The 20,297-nt window shown below is 45.4% G+C and overlaps 1 protein-coding gene and 1 non-coding gene across 2 annotated transcripts in view; both read left to right on the top strand.

Annotated features, from left to right (window-relative positions):
- Positions 1–20,297, top strand: part of LOC136842563 (uncharacterized) — a 616,302-nt gene that overhangs the window by 16,638 nt on the left and 579,367 nt on the right. The window lies entirely within an intron of this gene.
- On the top strand, positions 16,005–16,109 carry LOC136843062 (U6 spliceosomal RNA). The gene has a single exon (XR_010854422.1). It is a non-coding gene; the product is annotated as a U6 spliceosomal RNA (small nuclear RNA).

The raw sequence follows: 20,297 nt of genomic DNA on the forward strand, positions 1-20,297 counted from the left end.
ATCACCTCTAGTGTTTAAACGCCACTATTTAAAATCGCTCAAAGCCCTGAAATATTCTACAATAGCAGTGGGAAGTGTCATCTCCCCACCTTAAATAATCATTTCCTTATCCTTTCCTTTTCCCCCGCCCGCCTGCCTCATTTACTTCTCTGCTTATTCTCCTGGTTGTTTATGCCTCACTGCCTGGCCCCTCATATTGATGTATCTTGTATCTACTGATGGAAAAAGTGTAATCTGACATGCCATGATTGTTTTTCTTTGGGGTACTGGACGGTTTTTATTTGGCTCCATGTACCCCAGATATGTGTATATATTAATTTTCATTAGTCTTGTCTCTTACGTGTTTAGCCTAAGTTTACGTGTATAGTATTAAGGTTGTGTTTGCTTGTCTTGTGCACATTTCATGTTTCACCTACCTTTAAGTAATTTTAAGATTTTTGAGGTTTTTTTCCCCGTCATATTGGGGACCTCCCTTGTTTTATAGTATTAAGTTTTTGATGTGCCTTAGATTTAATATACCTTAGTTTTAGTATTCTTGCTACATGAAAGAGATTACTTGATTAAAATTATTTTCGTTAAAATTTTGCATTTTTCTTCAGATTACCCCCTTTTTCCTTGTAGTTGCAGTCTTGGCATTATTCTCTATCACTATTTCACCGGCTGACACGGGACTGGACTCAGAAAAGGGATTTTGACAGAGGAAAATCTATTTCTGAGGAAGGTCCCGTGTCACCCGGTGACCCTCCCTGGCTCACCTAGTACTCCCCCCCTCTTGCACATGCCAAGTCTGGGGTTAGTGCTAGCATGGAATGAAGTAGGTGGCGCTGGTGTCGCCGTCCTGGCGGGTGTTGAGTGTAGGGGCTGTAACGGCTCACCGCTCTTTTCCGGGGGTTTTGATAAGGAGAGATCTTTTGAGTATATTTCCGTGGTAGTGGTATTTCACTCACCCTTCTTATACCGACGTCTTCCTAGAAGACGCTTCGACTGGGGGTAGTAACCCCAGCTTTCCTGAAAGCTCTTTTTCTCTGGTATATCTAGCATTGTTATACCTAGAAATTCGTGCTGTAATGGAATTTCACCGGGTGACACGGGACCTTCCTCAGAAATAGATTTTTCCTCTGTCAAAATCCCTTTTTTGTACATGCAACTTACCCATCAGATATATACTTAGCTATAGTCTCCGACGTTCCCGACAGAATTTCAAACTTCGCGACAAGAATCGAGACAGGTAGGTCAGGTGATCTACCATACCCGCCGCTGGGTGGCGGGAATAGGAACCATTCCCGTTTTCTAATCAGATTTTCTCTGTCGCTGGTTCCGGCAACATCTGTTGTTGGTTCCTTACTGCTTTGATTTTCAGTTTTCGCTTGCTGAGGATCTGTTTTGGACTGATTTTGGTGACGTATTGGATCTTTGGTTTGGCATACGCTATTGTGGACTGTTTTTGATTTGGTTTTTGGATTGTTCATTAAGATGTCTGATGTTAATGTTTCATTTGTGTTCCGTGTGTGTGCTAGGCAAGATTGTAAGGTGAGGTTGCCGGAAGCTTCGGTAGACCCTCAAACTGTATGTATGAGGTGTAGGGAGAATGATTGTTCTTCGGACAATAGGTGTCAAGGAATGTGAGAATTGTCTGAACAAGAATGGAAGGTTTTGACTTCTTATTTGAAGAAGCTTGAAAAGGATAGAGTTAGGAAGGCTTCCTCCAGAAGCTCGAGTAGGTCTCGCTCTGCTGAGCACGAAGTAGAGATTAACACAGTAGACTCTCCAGATAATCCTTTGGTTTCAGCCCCTTCTCCCTTCATCGAACCTGTGGATTCGTCCTCTGAAATGGCTGCGATGAAATTTTGAACTTCTTTGATGAAATCGCACCATTGCGATGAAGGAAGGTAAGAGTGACAGTGATATGTGCAGTGTCCCCAGTGCAGTGGAGGGGGCGTCTGATCGGCTCCGCATTGCTCCTAGGCCTAGACCTCTTCCAAACTCCCAGGACCAGTGGAGGAGGAATGTCGAAACCACAGGGGAGGATGTAATCCCCAACGATCAGGCGTCCCAATGAGCAGATCCTGTAGTTGCGTCCCAGGCTGCCTTGGATCGCCATAGAAAAGGCATCCTGAAGAAGTGTTTCTCGTCGTCTGATTCTTCTTCTCCAGGCGCGGTTGGAGTTCGCTGAGGAGTCGCAGCGCCTTGAAGAGATCCTGGAAGGCTCCTAGAGTAGAGCTTTTGGACTCGAGCCCTGAGCGCTTCCCGGAGGATTCTCCTATAGTCAGGAAGAGAGCTCGTTTATCCCCTCCTCCTCTCAACAGTAGTTAAGGATTCACCAAGAAGATTTTGATCGGCCTCCAGGAGCAGTTATCGGCACTTGTTGGATCTTTTCAAAGGATACCTCTCGTCTCGAAGGAAGGATGACTTTCTTCTTAGCATTAAGAGTTCCAGGAAGCTCTTCTTCTTCAACTCGTCGCTCTTCTCCTGCCAAGCTTCCAGCTAGCAGGCGTTTTCTTCGTCTCGTAGGTATTCTTATCGCTGAGCAGGCGCCCGTCTCCTTTAGGCGCACTTCTTCCAGGCGCTCGTCATCGGAGGGAAGCGCCTCTCCTTCCAGGCGCACTTCTCCTGCAGGGTACTTCTCCTTTGGACAGGCGCTCGTCGTCTTCCAGGCTCCCTCCTTCCAGCAGACACCACTCTCCTGCCAAACGCCCTCGCTTTGGGCCTCCTCTCCTGGAAGGCTCTCATCAGTGGACAGGACCCCTCTCCTGTCAGGCGCCCGTCAGGTGTCAGGCGCCATTCTCCTGGTAGGCGCTCTTTGTTGGACAGGGAGTGCTTCTCCATCAGGCTCGCTTCTCCTGATGGGCGCTCTTCTTCTTTTAAGCCTTCCTCTCCGCCTGCTGCATTGGCCTGGAAGTATCAGAGGAGGAATCTCCTAAGGATATGGAGTTTCAGATTACAAACGGTTGGCAGCTCTTCTGATTCAGGAGTTTGGAGATTCTGCTTTGTCATGCTGCCCCTCCTTCTCCGGGATCTTTGTGGGACAGCACCAAGTCAGCAAGACCCTCTTTTTTTTCCAAGATTCTTCCTACGATTTCCATGAGGAAAGCCTTTAAAGGTTTCGGAGAATGGATGCAATCTAAGAAGGATGCAAGCAAGACTGTTTTCTCTTTCCCCCCTTGAAACTTTTGGGAAAGCAGAATGTGGTATGAGACCAAGGGAGCCTATGGGGTTGGGGCTCCCCCATCAGCTGTAACTCAGATTTTTCTAATCTGGTGACTCCTCCAGGAGACTTTCTCTTTCTTCAGCCAAGGCGACTTGGGGAATGAGTGAAATGGACCATCTCCTCAAGGGTCTTTTTAGAGTTGTGGAGGTATTCAACTTTATGGATTGGTCTCTTGGAGCTTTGGCCAACAGGACTCTTCAACCCCAGATTCCTGTGTATGGATGACTTTCATTAGAGTGTTTTGTCTTGTTTGGACAAAGCCGTGAGGGACGGTTCCATGGAGTCGCTGCCTTATTCGGAGCTGGTATACTCAAGAAGAGGTCAGTATTCAGCTCTTTCCTCACGAAGTCCGTGTCTCCTCTTCAGAGATCCTCTTTTCTGTTTGCTCCTCTTTCTCCCCACCTTTTCCTCAAAATTTGGTGAAGGAGATTTCTCGCTCTTTATCAGAAAAGGCGACACAGGATCTTTTGGCCCAGTCATCGAAGAGGATCAGACCTGCTGTCCCTTTCGCCCAGAAGGAGAAGGCCCCTTTCAGGAGCCCTTTCGAGGTGGTCCTTTGTCTAGATCCTCCTTCAGAAGCAAAAGACCTGAGAGAAGAGGAAGGTCTTCCTCTCGTCCATCAAAAGGACTAAGTGAGGAACAAGTACTCCAGACGACAGTGGGTGCCAGACTGTTACAATTCGCCGAAGTCTGGGCACAGAGAGGGGCGGACGACTGGTCCCTCTCCATTCTAAGAAGAAGGCTACCTTATCCCCTTCAGGGAAAGTCCTCCCTTAACATCAACTCCCAGGGAGTTATCCGCCAGCTAAAGGGATCCCGTCAAGAACCAGGCTCTTCTTCTAGCAGTGGAGCAGATGCTAGAAAAGGAAGAAAAAGCAATAGAACCGGTTCAAGACCTCCATTCCCGGGGTTTTACAATCGGCTTTTTCTTGTTCCAAAATCCTCGGGGGTTGGAGACTGGTTCTGGATGTAAGCGCCCTGAATTTCTTTGTGATCAAGACGAAGTTCAAGATGGAAACTACCTCTTCAGTTCTTTCAGCTCTTCGTCCAGGGGATTGGATGGTCTCCCTGGACCTGCAGGATGCTTACTTCCACATTCCCATTCATCCCTCGTCAAGGAAATTCCTGAGGTTTGTGATTCAGGAAAAGTTTTCAGTTCAGGTCCCTGTGCTTTGGACTTTCGACGGCCCCACAAGTGTTCACGGTGCATTTTAAGGAATGTGGCACACTGGCTTCACTTAGAGGGAGTGAGGATATCAATGTATCTCGACGATTGGCTGATCCGAGCTCAATCAAAGGAAAGTTGTCTGGAGTACTTGTCGATCACCCTAAATCTGACACAGTCCCTTGGACTTCTTAGTAAACCTCAGAAATCCCAGGTTGTTCCGCAGCAGAGCATTGTTTACCTGGGGATTCTGATGGATTCTCGGGATTTTCTAGCCTTTCCATCCCAGGAAAGAATAGATCGCTGCATAGAAAAGGTGACAGTCTTTCTAAGGAGAAAACATTGTTCGGCGAGGAATGGATGAGTCTGCTGGGGACCATTTCCTCGCTGGAACAGTTCGTCTCCTTGGGAAAACTTCATCTGAGACCGTTAACTTCAGTTCTACCTAAAGGAGAGATGGGACCAGAAGTCGCAGGACTTAGCAACTTTGTTCCTAATTTCGGACAAGGTAAAGAGATCTCAACTGGTGGTTAGACCCTCGAAAATTAAGCAAAGGACTGTCTCTTCAGTTACCGAGCCCTACCCTAGTGTTGTTCTCAGACGCCTCGAGTCGGGATGGGGCAACACTAGGGTCGAGAGAAGTGTCAGGCACCTGGGAAGGAGACCAGGTGAACTGGCACATCAACAAGAAAGAGCTGACAGCCATACATTTGGCTCTCATCAAGATTCGAGTTCTGTCTCAGGACAAGTAGTTCAAGTGAACTCAGACAACACTACTGCCCTGGCTTATATAAGAAAAACAGGAGGAACACACTCCTTCTCCCTTTACATTGCGGCAAAAACGTTGCTGTTATGGGCGCAGGAGAGACAAAGATCAGACTCCTCACCAGATTTGTACAGGGAGAAAGGAATGTGAGGGCCGACCTTCTCAGCAGGAAGGATCAGGTCCTTCCCACAGAGTGGACTCTCCATTCAAAAGTCTGCGAAAGCTGTGGAACCTGTGGGGAGAGGCCGAATATCGACCTTACTTTGCAACCCACTGGAATGCAAGACTGGAAAACTACTGCTCTCCGATATCGGACCCCAGAGCAGTTGCAATAGACAGTCTTCTCTAGAATGGACAGGATTAGACGGGTATGCTTTTCCCCCATTCAAGATCCTGGGAGAAGTGGTAAGGAAGTTTGCAGTTCGTCGGAAGGGCGCGAGAGCTGACCCTGGTAGCTCCGTTTTGGCCAGCTCAAGATTGGTTCAAAGAGGTACTGGAATGGATAGTAGATTTTCCCAGATCGCTTCCACTCAGGAATGATCTTCTCAAACAGCCCCACTTCAACAGATTCCACAAGAATCTTATCCCGCTCTCAGTCTAATTGCCTTCAGACTGTCGAAGGTCTGGTCAGAGCGAAAGGGTTTTCAGTGGTGCGAAGGCTATTGCAAGAGACAGGAGATCCTCAACCCTTCGCTCTACCAGTCGAAGTGGGAGGTCTTTAGAAGATGGTGCAGGACCAATAAGATATCCTCTTCCAGTACCTCTGTACAAACATTGCTGATTTCCTTATCTTCCTGAGGGAACAATGCAACCTCGCTGTATCCACAATTAAAGGATACAGGAGCATGTTATCATCAGTTTTCAGACACAGAGATCTGAATATCTCTGATAAATAAAGACCTTCATGATCTTATAAGGTCTTTTGAAACGTTCGAAATTCATGACTTCAAAACCTCCCAGTTGGAATCTAGACATAGTCTTGAAATTCTTAATGTCTAAGAAATTTTAACCTCCTTATCAAGCTTCCTTCAGGGATCTCACCAGGAAGTCACTTTTCCTCTTGCTTCTGCCTCAGCTAAGAGAATAAGTGAAATACAAGCCTTAGAAGGTAAAGTTGGTTTTAAGGAAGGTTCGGCTATATGCTCCTTTAAACCATTCTTCCTTAGCGAAGAATGAAAATCCTTCTAAACCTGGCCAAGAACCTTTGAATTAAAAGGTCTTTCTTCAGTGACGGGACATGAGTTGAGAGGACACTATGCCCAGTCAGGAGCCTTAAATTCTACATAGAAAGGAAGAAATTACTGGGAGGATTGGTCAAAAGTCTTTGGTGCTCTGTCAGGGATCCTTCAGAGCGATCTCAAAGAATGCCCAGGCTTTCTTTATTAAGGACGTCATCAGGGAGACGCATATCTCATGTGAGGATGAGCACTTTAAGCTCCTTAGAGTTAAAGCTCACGAAGTGAGAGCCATTGCTACATCCTTGGCTTTTCACAAGACGTTGTCTCTCCAGTCTATTATAGAGGCAACTTATTGGAGATGTAATTCAACGTTCGCATCTCATTACTTGAGAGATATTAGAGTAACGTATGATAAGTGCTTCTCTCTAGGAGCATACGTATCTGAAGATTCGGTGCTGGGACAATTTTAGCTGAATCAATCCTATTTAGTTTAGTTAATTCAGTTGTTTTTTAATACTTGGTGATGTGTGTTTTTATGGTTGGTTGAAAGGGTGGTGGAGTTATGCTTCCCTTTTCATTCTTATCACTAACAAGGTTAGGATTGGTCAGGTGGTCGGGATTGGTTGTCATGTTCCTTGTATTTTTTTATGGACACCTAGCTCTGTCATATAAGAGGATAGCCCCCATTGATATGATTCAGGTGTGGCTCTGTCATGTAAGTGGGTCAGCCCCTTGACACGATCCGCTATAGGCTCTGCCATGTTAGTGGGTCATCCCCATTGGCACGATCCAGAAGGGCTGTCGGTCTTAGGTCACATCCTCGCTGAAGCTCCTGAGGCAAGCAGACTCGTAGACAGTATCCATGAAGTCTTCTGCCCAATCAGGTAAGAACCATGGTTTTTTGTTTATCCTACAACATATGTTGTTTCCCGTTTTTAGTTATTTGCTGTCTCTTTGCCCTCCTCCAAGGGTGCCATTCAGCTAAGTATATATCTGACAAGTAAGTTGCATGTACAAAAATGATATTTTATGATAAAATAAAGTTTTGTACATACTTACCACAGATATATACGATTAATAGTCCCGCCAGCCTCCCCTCAGGAGACAGGTGGAAGAGAAAATCTGATTAGAAAACGGAATGGTTCCTATTCCCGCCACCCAGCGGCGGGTATGGTAGATCACCTGACCTACCTGTGCTGTGTGCCGCGAGTTTTGAAATTCTGTCGGGAACGTCCGGAGACTATAGCTAAGTATATATCTGCCGGGTAAGTATGTACAAAACTTTATTTTATCATAAAAATATCATTTGATCATCCACCTTCCAATCAACAAACATGGATCCAAATTGCAGCCCTCTAGCCTCAGTAGTTTATATTTGAAGGTTAAAGTTAGTCATGATCATGCTTCTGGTAACAATATAGGATAGGCCACCACCGGGCCGTGCTTAAAGTTTCATGGGCCGTGGCTCATACAGTATTATACCGAGATCACCGAAAGATGGATCTATAGAAAAAAAGATGATTTTCTAAAATGTGGATGTTCAGCCAGTGAGCAACAATACTTCGAGTGAATTTTAGTGGCCTTGATTATGTGCTGTAGCAGCTGTACAGAAAACTCGATTGCTCGGAAGAAACTTTGGCGCTGCCCTGGGTGGTCCTCGGGTTGAGGACTGCCCCCAGAGCCAACAGCGACCCGTCCGCAGCAGAAAAAGTCTATGGGGAGTCCCTTGTTGTCCCAGGCGAACTCATCATGCAGGACCAGGACAACCTAACAACACAGAGGCTCCGCGACAGGGTTGGAAAGTTTGCCCCCTGCCAGCGGACGTATACTGGTAGGACGTTCCCCTTCATGCCTCCCGGTCTGTCTTCCACCACCCACATCTTTGTCAGGAACGACGCCGTCCGCCCGCCTTTAGCCAAGCCCTACAAGGGGCCTTTCCTTGTGCTGGAGAGAAACAAAAAGGCATTCTGGGTGGCCATCCACGGGAAGGACGACTGGTTGTCAGTAGACCGCCTCAAGCCGACAATCCTGGAGGAGGACGTTGGTGGCACTCCCCAGTGGCCCCTGCAGGAGACGTCGCCCCCTCAGCCCACCCCGCCCACAAGAAAGTCACGTGGGCACCCCCGGAAGGCCCCGGGCCCAGGCAGAGGAACGACCAACCACTCCCATACGCAATGCACCGAAGTTGAACGCACCCCCCAGCAGATACCTGCCTTGATCAGACGTTACCTACGTTGTTGGGTTGGGGGGGGGAGTTGGGCCCTCCAGTTTTCGTCGGTGCAACGTGTCATTAGAGCTGACTTTAGTGAGTGGTGTGCCCTCTCTACCATGCCGTTTGCTGCTGGCTTGTAAGCCGTCATGCTGTGAAGTGTCGTACCCATCAGGCATGCCAGGGAGACCCAGAGTTCTGACAGGAATGCTGAGCTCCTGTCTGTAGTAATGCTGTCTGGCACCCCGAAGTGGCTGATCCAATTGGAGAGGAAGGCTTCTGTGCAGGATGCTGTTGACGCCTCCTCCATAGGTGTCGCCTCTGGCCAGTGAGTGGAGTGGTCGTTGATCGTCAGGAGGTACTTGGTGCCCCCAGACTGCGGTAGAGGACTGACGACGTCTGTGGATGTGGCCGAAGCACAGACGAGGTTGAGGGAAATCACCAATGCCTGATTCTGTGTGCCTTGTGACCTTGCTGGTTTGGCACGGGATACAGCTCCTCACCCACTGGCGGGCGTCCTTCCTGATGCTGTGCCACACGAACTTTTCTGCCATCAGGTGCGCCGTTGTACGCCCTGATGGGTGGGAGAGGCTGTGAATGATGTCGAACGTCTGCTTCTTCGAGGCGGGGGCCAGGGGCGGCCGACGCTAGTGTCGCAGAGGAGCGTTGCGCCCGAATCGCCCAAGGGCACATTCTCCCACTTGAGTGCCGTCAGTGCCGTCCTGTAGGCTGGTGTTTCCAGGTATGCTGCTTGCTCCCTTGCCAGGTCTTCGCAGTTTATGCCGAGGTGCAGGGAATTGATTTCCACCCTTGACAGGGCGTCGGTTACTGGATTGTTTCTGCCGGGGACGTAGGTGATGGTGCAACCAAACTCAGAGATGGTAGCCAAGTACCACTGCTGCCTCGCTGACCACATGTCGCCCGCCTTCGTAAATGCGTGCACCAGGGGCTTGTGGTCTGTGAGGATGGTGAATGGAGTGCCGTCCAGCAGGTATTTGAAGTGCCGCGCAGCCTGGTAGATTGCGAGCAGCTCTGTCGAAGGCGCTGTAGCGGGTCTCTGCCGGCGACAACTTGCGACTGAAGAAGACTAGAGGCCGGGGGCCGCCATTGACTACTTGCTCGAGCACTGCTCCGCAGGCGATGTTGCTGGCGTCGGTGGTGAGTCTCAGGGAATTGGTGGGGTTATGATGCGTTAAGGTGGTGGCACTCGCGAAGGCTGTCTTTGTTTCCTTGAATGCCTGCTGTTGTGGAGCGCCCCTCATCAGTGTTTTTGGCTTGCCCTTCAGGACTCTGGTCAGGGGATACATGATGCGGGCGATACCTGGGATGAATCAGCGATAGTAGTTTACCAGTGCCAAGGAACTCTTGAAGGGCCTTGATTGTCTGTGGCGTCAGGAACTTTTTTATTGCTTTCACCTTGGAGGCCATGGGGTGTACTCCTGCTTGGGAGATCTCATGTCCAAGGAAGTCTATTTTTTCCACCCTGAATGTGCATTTGTCGAACCTGACTAATAATCTGTTCTCCTGCAGGCACTTCAGGATGGCGCAGACTTGGCGAAGGTGTTCCTCTGGGGACCTGGAGAAGATAAGGATGTTGTCTACATAACAGATGCAGAAGGGCAGGTTCCCCAGGATGGTGTCCATCAGGCGCTGGAATGTGGCCCCTGCGTTCCTGAGGCCGAAGGTGGAGTAGGAGAAGGTGTATGTCCCAAAAGGCATGATGATGGCTGTCTTCGGGACATCGTCAGGATGCACAGGAACCTGAAAGTACGATTTTAGCAAGTCCATCTTCGTGAAGACCTTGGCCAAGGGCACTTGTTAGGTCTTGCACGTTCGGCAGTGGGTAGTGGTCTGGCATGGTGACTAAGTTCAGGTGACGGTAGTCTCTGCAGGGCCTCCAGGAACCTTCCGACTTCCTTACCATATGCAGGGGAGACGCCCACGGGCTCGATGCTTTGGTAAAGACACCCATCTGTTCCATTTCGGCGAAGGCCTGTGTGGCGTCTTTTAGTTTTTGGGGGGGCAGGTGTCGGAACTTGGCATGAGTTGGGGGTCCTGTTGTAGTGATGTGGTGGTAGATGCTGTGCTTGGCACCGGACCCCAGCAACTGGTGGAGCTCTGGTTTAAAAACCTCCGGGAACTCCTGGAGGAGGGTGGTGCAATTGTTCGAGGCTGTGAAGCAGATGGCGGGCATCCCCGGTCTGGTGGAGAGTGGTCAGGAGTGGCAGGTTCTGGTGTCGAGGAGGCGTTGCCTGCCGATGTCGACCAGGAGGCAGTGGTGTCCCAGGAAATCGGCGCCCAGAAGGGGGAACCTGATCTCTGCGATGACGAGCAGCCAGTGATACCTGCGGCCCAAGATGGAGATTGTGCAGGTTGTTGTTCCATAGCAGCGGATGGGGGTTCCGTTCGCGGCTACCAGGGAGGTCGTGGAGTCAGCTGTCTGGGCGTAGTCCTCCTCTGATGGCGGGAACACCGACTGCATTGCACCCGTGTCAGCCAGCAGGTGCCACTTTGATATATCATCTCTGATGAAGAAACCTGCTGGTTGTGAGTCATTGTATTTTGCGGCCACTGCTGTTACTTGTGGCTGCCTAATTTTTTGTGAAGGAACAGGGGGTTCTGCAGTTCCTGGCGCTCGGGCCGAATCTTCTGTGGAAATAGCACCATCCCAGGTTCGTCTACACCCTCTGCTTTGGGTTCGTCCACGCCCTCTGCTCCCTTGGCGGTGCTCTCCTCCTGTAGATCGCGTTTGTGTTCTCTGGGTCATCGTCCTCCGACGTCAGGCTACAGGTTGCGAAAGCGGGGGTGTGCTTGGAGGCCTTAGTGGCTTCGTGGATTTTCTGGGCGACGTCGACCAGCTCATCCATGGGAAGGGCGTCTGCGTCAGCAATTTGGCCCCTCACCTCTTGCGGAAGGTGCCGCAGGAATATTGCTCTTATCATGCTGATTTCCTTCCTGTGCCCATTTGCGTCGACACCCGGCAGTGTTACTAGAACCTGCAGTTTTTCCCAGGCGTCCCTGGGTGATGTTTCCTCCAGGGGTTGGGTCAATAGGTCTAGGGCACACTGCTCTCTCTCGGGATGGGCATGGAATACATTTGTATCAGCTTGTCTCGCAAGGCTGTGTACGTGACCTTGTCTGGCTGTGAGTCAAGCCATGGGGTGATCTTGTTGAAGACCTCTTCAGGTAGCGTCGTCATGGTAACATCTGCCTTGGTCTTCTCATCTGTGATGCGCGCCATGCGGAAGTGAGCATCTGCGTGCAGAAACGAAGATGCTGTGTTCTGGCGCGAAAACAGGGGGAGTTTTACTGCATCTGGGTTTGTGGGCAAAAGGGGCACACAGACGATTTTCGTGTTTTCGGATTGCTATTGTAATTCAGACTCTGCCATCTTTACTTTCACACACCAAAATTAGAATTCAAGTGGTTGACGTGAGTTGTGAATGGCGAGGGCCAAATCATTCAAAATGCCAAAATGTACCCTTGCGGGGACACCGTTATTAGTCCGTTAATGGCGTGGGGTTCCTCCGAGGAAGGAGCTTTCAGAGGCCTAGACTGTGTCGCCGTTTTGAGTCCGTTAATGCTCTCTGAAGGTAAATGCGGCAGTATTTAGTCTTGTTAATAGCGGGGCCAAAACCGCATGGTTACCTGTCACTCCTTGGGTCACCAGTTATGAGGTTCAAGAAGACAGGTCTGGGTATGACTGTTTTATTTCTCGGAAACCAGGTATACATTGAGGAATGTGGCCGGAAAGGAAGTAACCGACCTGTGGATTCCCATGTCACGCATTTGGACAAGAATTTGCATTTGTTAGATGACATGTAAATGAGAATAATTTGCGTTACAATAAACTTACAAAGTAATTACATACATCGGCAGAAAGGCCGGACAATAATGCGTGTGGAGAGATAAAAAATATGAAATAATAACGGGTAATATACAGTACATGGCGCAATTAATGCGGAAATGATGAGGCTTTTGATGCCTTTACAGAACTTGCTACAGCCTATTCGATGTTGTCTTGCCTACATATGAAATTTACATTTTATATATTTTATGGTGATTAGGGATGAAATATCAACATTGATAAAATATTCTCTTGTGTAATGTTTATGATATGTGTGATAATCATACTTTCAACTAAACGTGTAATGAAATATGGTACAGTAAATCAAGAGAAGCCAAAAAAAAAAAAAAATTGGAAATGTAAGCATGTATGCACACCCTCATTCGATGGCGTCAGTAAGCTTGGTACATCCTGTTTGGTATTGTCTTGCTTACGTATGAAATTCACATTTTAAATATTTTTATGGTGATTAGAAGTGAAATGTCAACAGTGATAAAATATTGTCTTGTGTACTATTATGATATGTATGATAATCATACAGGTATTTCCACAATTACGTTGGGGTTACATTACAAAAACCCCATTGTTTCTTGAAAAAAAACGTAACTTGAAATTAGCCTAGCCTACACTAGGGTATACAGTACAATCTATACATACATGGTAGCCTAGCCTACATTATACCCACAGCCTACCATGGTTTTCTGACCATTAATTTATTTTTATATAGCGGCTTCCTTATCAGTTGTTACCATATTACTCTATTACCATACACGAGATAAAAATGTGTGTTACACTCTTAGTATCCATTTGCAAAAGTCAAATAGGCTGTTACAGCTGTATTTAAGATAAAGGTATTGGTAATGAAACTTGTTTTACATACAGAATCCATTCATTCTGTATTATTATATTGATATATTATCATAGTATGTATAAAAAAAAAATCGTCCCACCTGTGGTAAAAAAGGGATTCTCAGAATCAGCTGATTCAGCCTACTACCGAAAAAATTAGGAAAATAATTTTTTAGTTGCTAAAAGAAACAAAATTATTAATGGAATTATTTTTTAATATAAATGTAAAATGGGTACACAAAGTTAAACTAACATACTTTGTACCCTGTGGACTTGATTGCATTTATATTTGGTTCATAAAACTTTGAAAAATTAGAAAATGCAGTAAAAATATAAACGAGAATACTGTAGCTTAAATTATGCCCGTCATGTGTGAAATTTAATATATTTTCAATATTGTCATACCAGTATTTCTTTGTAACTTTGAAACCACCGGAACTGCTAACCCAATTGCAAACTCAATTTATCGTAAAATGAAGCATTGTAAGTGGGGAAATGCCTGCATTTTAAGCAAAAAAAAAAAAAAAAAAGCAGTATGTAATATAGTGTGAGAGGTGCAAAAAAGAGAGCAGGTGGACATTTACTGCTGGTTTATTGATGTTGTTGTTGTTTTAGATTTAGCTGGCCTTGTGCCAGCACGGGCTCTTGCTTCTAGAGCAGCCCGTAACTATATGTTGATGATGAATCTGTGGGATGGGTAGGTTAATGAAAACTTTATTATGATACATGAAAGTGATTTTGGTGGTGGTTTATTGAGAGAGCAGGCCGCTTATAAAGCAGCGTGCGGACGTCAGTACAAAGACATACAATAGGATACAGGTGACCCAAGGTCAGTTGTTCTCAATGTGAAACAGGACAGGTAAATACAAGTAACATGTAAAAAATAAAAGTACAAGAATGGACACAATAATGTTCTGACACATGTACAACACAAACAGGCACAAATGAATAAGTAACAGATACATTTTTACATAAATAAAATATGGCTATTTAGTGTGACCTAAGCTCATGGGAAAGGCACTGTAGAAAACGGGAGGTTCACTATAGAAAACCAGAGTGGTTCATGGTAGGTTTCTGTTTCTTAATATTAGCAGTTATGACTTTGACCATCAACGGATGGTCTCTTGTTTGTCAAATTTTCGTAAGTTATGTTTAACAGAGAACTTTCACTTTCACCGTTGATCCCTGATCCCCTTTTCCTGCCGAGAGCAAACAGATTTGCTGAACAGCAGCACCAATATGAGGTAAATGTGCTTCTCTGTCGAACTAATCAGTTCCTGAAGTACTTTTATTCCTCACACCATTAGACTGTGGAACAACCCCCAGAGGATGTTGTACAATTGGAATGTCACAAGTTCAAGTGAAGATGCAATTCATTACTACCCTAATATTCTTCTCCTTGCATTTTAATACATTTTCAATCTATTAATTTGTTAAACCTCCCCTTATTTCTCCCTAATGAAATCCATGTTTTTTGGAAGCTTGAATTTCAAGTCAATGGCCCTTGTGGGCTTGTTCCATATGAATAGGGATCATCATTTGAATAATAATAATAATAACAATCATAGAGAGAGAGAGAGAGAGAGAGAGAGAACTGAGATAAAATATTCTCTTATGTACTGTTATGATATGTTTGATAATCATACTTGGAGTCAAGTAAACTTATAATGAAATACTGCTGTACAGTAAATCAAGCAAAGCAGAAAAGAAAAATGGCAAGGTTGATACCACATGAAGAAGCAAACACACAAACATACACACTATGTGGAGATGACAGTATCAACATTGGTAAAATGTAAACTCACACACAAGCATACAAGTAAAGTTTTTGATATGAGATGAAATGAAAAATCACTAATTCCAATAAAACAGCAAATGAACGACTACTTTTATATAAGTAACTTACTGTAAGAGGTGCAAAATAATGAGCAGGTGGACATGTACTGCTGGTTTATTGGGAAAGCAGGTAGCCTTATAAAGTGGCGTGCGGACATCATACAAAGGCGTACAGTAGGATACAGGTGACCCGAGGTCAATTGTTCTCGATGTGACACAGGACAGGTAAATACAAATGACATGAAAAGTAAAATTAAAGAATTGACACAATAATGTTCTGACACATGTATAACGTAAACAGGCATAAATAAATCGGTAATATATACGTATTTACATAGATAAAAATGTGGCTCTTTAGCGTGACCTAGGGTTGTGGGAAAGGCACCACAGAAAACGGGAGGTTCACCATAGAAAACCCATTGAGTAAGGACTTTACATTACCAGGTTATTAAATAGCTATAGTTTCTAACTAGCGCGGCAGCTTAAATTCAAAATTCCTGGTATCACTTAGATTGTTTAGTGTAGGTGACTAGTCCCTCCTACTAACGGGATTACTAGGAACGACTTAACAGACAACCTCATTCTGTTTCTGCTGTGCTTGATGTAAACATCGAGTATTTGCAGTGGCTTTGTTCATTATTTTCCGGTTGTATAACTGGATTTCGGTGAAACATCAATGCTTTTTTTGAGTAGCCTTCATGCTGAAAGCTTTCAGGATCACATTTTTTCTTGTTTGTTATTTTTAAGTTGATTCAAGTTCATCAGTTTTTTTGCTACTGTAGTGAATTTGCAATCAAGATTAAACATCTACTTATCACCCTTCCCTTTGCAGAACTGAAAAAGTGAAAAGGCAAGAATGTAGTAGGAGAGAAATTGTGCTTAATGTTTTGGATTCGATGAGTTTTAGGAAGAGAATGCGTTCTCGACAGCCAAGAACCGTGCTCTGGTACTTGCTTCGGCAGTACATATACTAAAATAGGAACAATACAGAGAAGATTAGCATGGACCCGGGCAAGGATGACATGCAAATCGTGAAGCGTTCCTCATTTTTTAGTGCCAACCTGTGCTCCAGCTCAGCTGGCACCAGCTCATACTATGAGCACCCAGGAGCATCTGCTAGCTCCGGAGCTACTAGGTCTCTTGGTGCCCAACTTGCCTGGTGCCAGCCCAGAGCACTCAACGCCAACTCTCTCATCCATTTTTTCTCTCCTACTGCTAGCCCTCCTATTTTTTATCCACTGCTCCTGTGCCCGGCTCCTTTGCTTCCTTCCTATGCCATTGCCAGTCTTGTGTCTGGGTTAACATAAAATTGACCTTGTAACGGTGAAGTGTTGTGCAGTGGAGGAGGTGATTATCCAGCCTGCCGGTTCTCCTAGACCTAAGTCATTGTCATACTCCCCTAAACCCTGGGAGGAGTCCTACTGGAGTCCAATGGAGGCTGGTGGGAAGTCCCCTGGGTAGTTGTCCTCTCAGTCAAACCTGTTGCACATTCCCAGGTATCAACAGACAGCCCCTGAAAAGGCACCTGGATGGATGTGTAGTGGAGGAGGTGGTTGCTTGTCCTGGTGACTCTCCTAGGCGAAGGTACCTGTCAGACCCCCCTAAACCTGGGAGGAGGCATACTGGAAGTCCAAGGGAGGTTGGTGGGGTTTGCCTATGGGTAGATGGCCCCTCAGTTGAACCTCTAGTACATTCCCAGGTACCTGCAGACAGCCGCTGGAAAGGCATCTTGATGGATGTGTAATGTTAGACAGCCACTGGAAAGGCGTCTTGATAAGTGTGTAGTGTTATCATCACTTGTCAAATTGACATCTTTCTGAGCGCCTGGCACCATCCTACTAGTATCTGGCACCAGTTCCTGTTTTCTCCTGGTGCCTATTCCCGAATGCCCTACACCAGTTTCCAGGTGCTCAGCACTCTCTTTAGTACTCGGCGCCAACCTACAGAGGTCCCATTGCCCACTCTCATGCTCCTGGCACCAGCCTTCTAGTGTATGGCACCAGTTCCTCTTTAGTACTCGGCGCCCATCTTTAAGAACACACTGTTGTTTTCTCTTGAGCGCCAGTCTCTGATTGAATGCCTGGCTTTGGCTTTTCAAGTAGCCGGCACCAGTCACTTATCACCAGGCGCCAAATCTTCAGTATCAGATTCCTGCCTCTGAGCGCCATACAGACCGCTCCCAAGCAGTTTGGCTCCCTTCAGTCTGTTCCACCTTTGCCTAGAGTTCAAGACAAGCCGATGTTGCTCCCTTTTTATCAACAATTCGTGTCTTGGAGTCCTGTCATTTGCATACAGGGACTTTTATGTCCCGAATTTATGAGGTAGTTGAAGAAAATTCCCACCTCTGGCATTTTCTTTGTCCTCGAAGAAGTCTCTCTTTGACTGGCAGCAGAAGCACGGACTAATAAGATAGAGGACTCCCTAATGTTTACCAAGAGACATTGCCTCAGATTGTCTCTTAGTCCTGTCCTCTATGGACAAGGACAGATGAGATGGTTTTTAGAGATTTCCACTCTTTTCTTTGGAATCTCAAGAAGAGAGATCTGGTGCTCCTTTACTACTGTGAGAGCCAAACAGTCGCAGTCAGCCGTTATTTTCGCCTACAGACCTACATCACCTCTTCCTCAGACACAGCCTCTGTTGCAAGAGTCAGCTCTTTGGATGTCAGTCTCAACTCTTGGAATTTTCGGGCTTTTCATTTGCCTAGAGAATCTCAGCTACTTTCAGACAGTCTGCTAATTTCTAGCCCCTTTTTTTCTTCTTGCTCGGAACATTAGTAGATGAGTACTGGTGACTCTGTCGTCCACCGAGATGTTAGTCAAGTTAGATTTTAACCTGGAACAAGGACCTATCCAAGACCTAGATCCGTAACAGACATCCTTGGCTCTGAGGAAGAATAGAGCCCTCTGTCCATTTGGAGTTTTCAGGTGGGACTGGAAGAGCAGAGGGCCATCCATAACCTATAGTGTTCTGGCAAGGACCCATTTCGACCTCTTAAGAACGCATTGTCCTTCATCCTAAATGGACTTTATTTCTGAGACCTCTCTCAGATTCAGGAGAGCATTTTGCCTGCTTTAAGTGAAAACTAAAGATGACAGAGCAGCTTCTACCTCATTAGCTTGCAGGCACAATGTTTCCCTTACTTCCCTTCTGCAATCGACCTACTTGAAGTGTAATTGATCTTCACTTCTCACAATTTTTATTGAAAGTTGAAACTTAAAATTTTGCAGTACCTTGCAACCATTATTAGTAACCGGCATGGTATTGCGGGAGGAAGCATAGGATTTTCTCCTATCCTTTCACCTTGTAGTAAGGTGTCGGGTTTTTGGGGAGCTAGGGGGTACAATGTACCTGGAGCACCCACCACTCTCAGTGGACGGGTTGTGGTTTTACTTCAGTGTAGGAGACAGTATTGTCTAGTTGTTTTTTTTATTGGTACTGCGCCCAGGGCAAGGGCAGCTATTGATGCTTTGCTAGCCATCAGAATAATCCTTAGCTGCAAAGCTCCTACTTGAGTAGAGGTGCTCCATGGCTATACCGCCTGCCACTACAGGTTAAGATGAGCACCAACCAGCGGCAGTATTCTCCTGCAGTGGTCTCTAACTTATGAGGAAGCAACAAGCAGTGTTTTCGATGCTAGCAACTTTTCTATTTCAAATTCTTTACATGACTTAACGTTTTGGAGTAGAATATGTCCATGTATCCCACCTCTTATCAATGTGGAATCAGCTGTGTAATTACTTGGTAAGTTACTTATATAAAAAATCAGAGCCAATCCTCCTCCCCTCTGATGGACATAAGGCACAAACAGAATGAGGTTGTCTGCTAAGTTGTTCCTAGTATTCCCATTAGTGGGAGGGACTGGTCACCTTCACTGAACAATCAAAAGTGCTACTGTGAATATTGAATTAAAGTGGCTGCGCTGGTTAGAAACTATAGGTATGTAATTACTTGGTAAGTTTAAAAGTTTATTTTATTATAAAAATGTAATTTTTAGTAGTGTTTTTAAGATGACATCTAGAAATGCCATATATACTAAAGATTTAACACAGGGCATTGTAATTTACTACACAGACACAGTCTGTGTACTTCACACCGAACACATTTCATTTTTGGTACATTGTGCCAAGCTAGGCGTTCAAACGATTACCAAACTGGTTTATGTAACTTTTCATAACAGTCTCTTATAATTAAGAACCACTTACCAAAGAACTGACAAACAAATCAGGAAGCAACTGTTTTGTGATTTTGAGGGATTTTACTTTAGTATCAAATATGTTTAGTTTACCTTGGTATATAGTTGGGTAGGGTAAGAAATTTGCCAAATTGAAAAGAGATATCTTCTGTGTAAGTCATTTTATTGGGACAGATTTGGATACCTCAGTGTAATACTTAGAAATCTTCTACACTCCATGATAACATAAGAGATCTTGCGTGAAACACAAAAGATATATATAAAGAAAATGGGGGAAATTTCTTACCCACAGTTGGGGTAAGAAATTTGTCCCTACTGGGTAAAAAATTTCTATGCAAAGTTATTGCCGCAAAATGTAAAAAATTATACCCCATACTCTGGGGAAGAATTTTTACCATTAAGGGGAAAAAATTTCCACACTTTAAATGTAGTCCAGAAAAGACTTAGACCATTGTTTTGTGTCAAACATAAACATAAATGTTAACTTTTATGATAAATTAAACTTTTTATAAACAAAACAATCCTCAATTCCTTCAATACATCATTCAGCAATCATATATCAGTAAAAACACTACAACTTTTTCATAAGGTCATTTGCCTTTACATCATCAAATCTGTATGAGCCATTCTCTAACACGTCAGGGAAACATGGCCCTATGAAGATGTAATCAATGTCTATGATGTGTTTATCCTCTACTGGTGGCCACTGCCGTGTTATCTTTTCTGGCATGGAAGAGAGGGCCTTGCGGCGTAGGAACACCATTTCAACTTTGTTCACAAGCAATTCGTCATCTTCTCTGAAAACTTTTGTTACTTTTCCCCAGTAATGTTGTTTCTTTGGTTTACTATAAACCACAGCAAAAAATTTATATATTGATTCATCATCAATTTGCACTGACGTTGCTACATCTGTATCTTCAGTGGATTTTGATCTTTGCACCTCAGTCTCACCAGCAGCCTCACCTAGACGTTCATCATCACTCTCTGGCCAGATCCTGTCAAAGCTCACATTCAGAGATGAGACACGAGATTCTTTTGAACAAT

The sequence above is a fragment of the Macrobrachium rosenbergii genome, chromosome 10 (genome assembly GCF_040412425.1).
Source record: "Macrobrachium rosenbergii isolate ZJJX-2024 chromosome 10, ASM4041242v1, whole genome shotgun sequence".
Lineage (NCBI taxonomy): Eukaryota > Metazoa > Arthropoda > Malacostraca > Decapoda > Palaemonidae > Macrobrachium > Macrobrachium rosenbergii.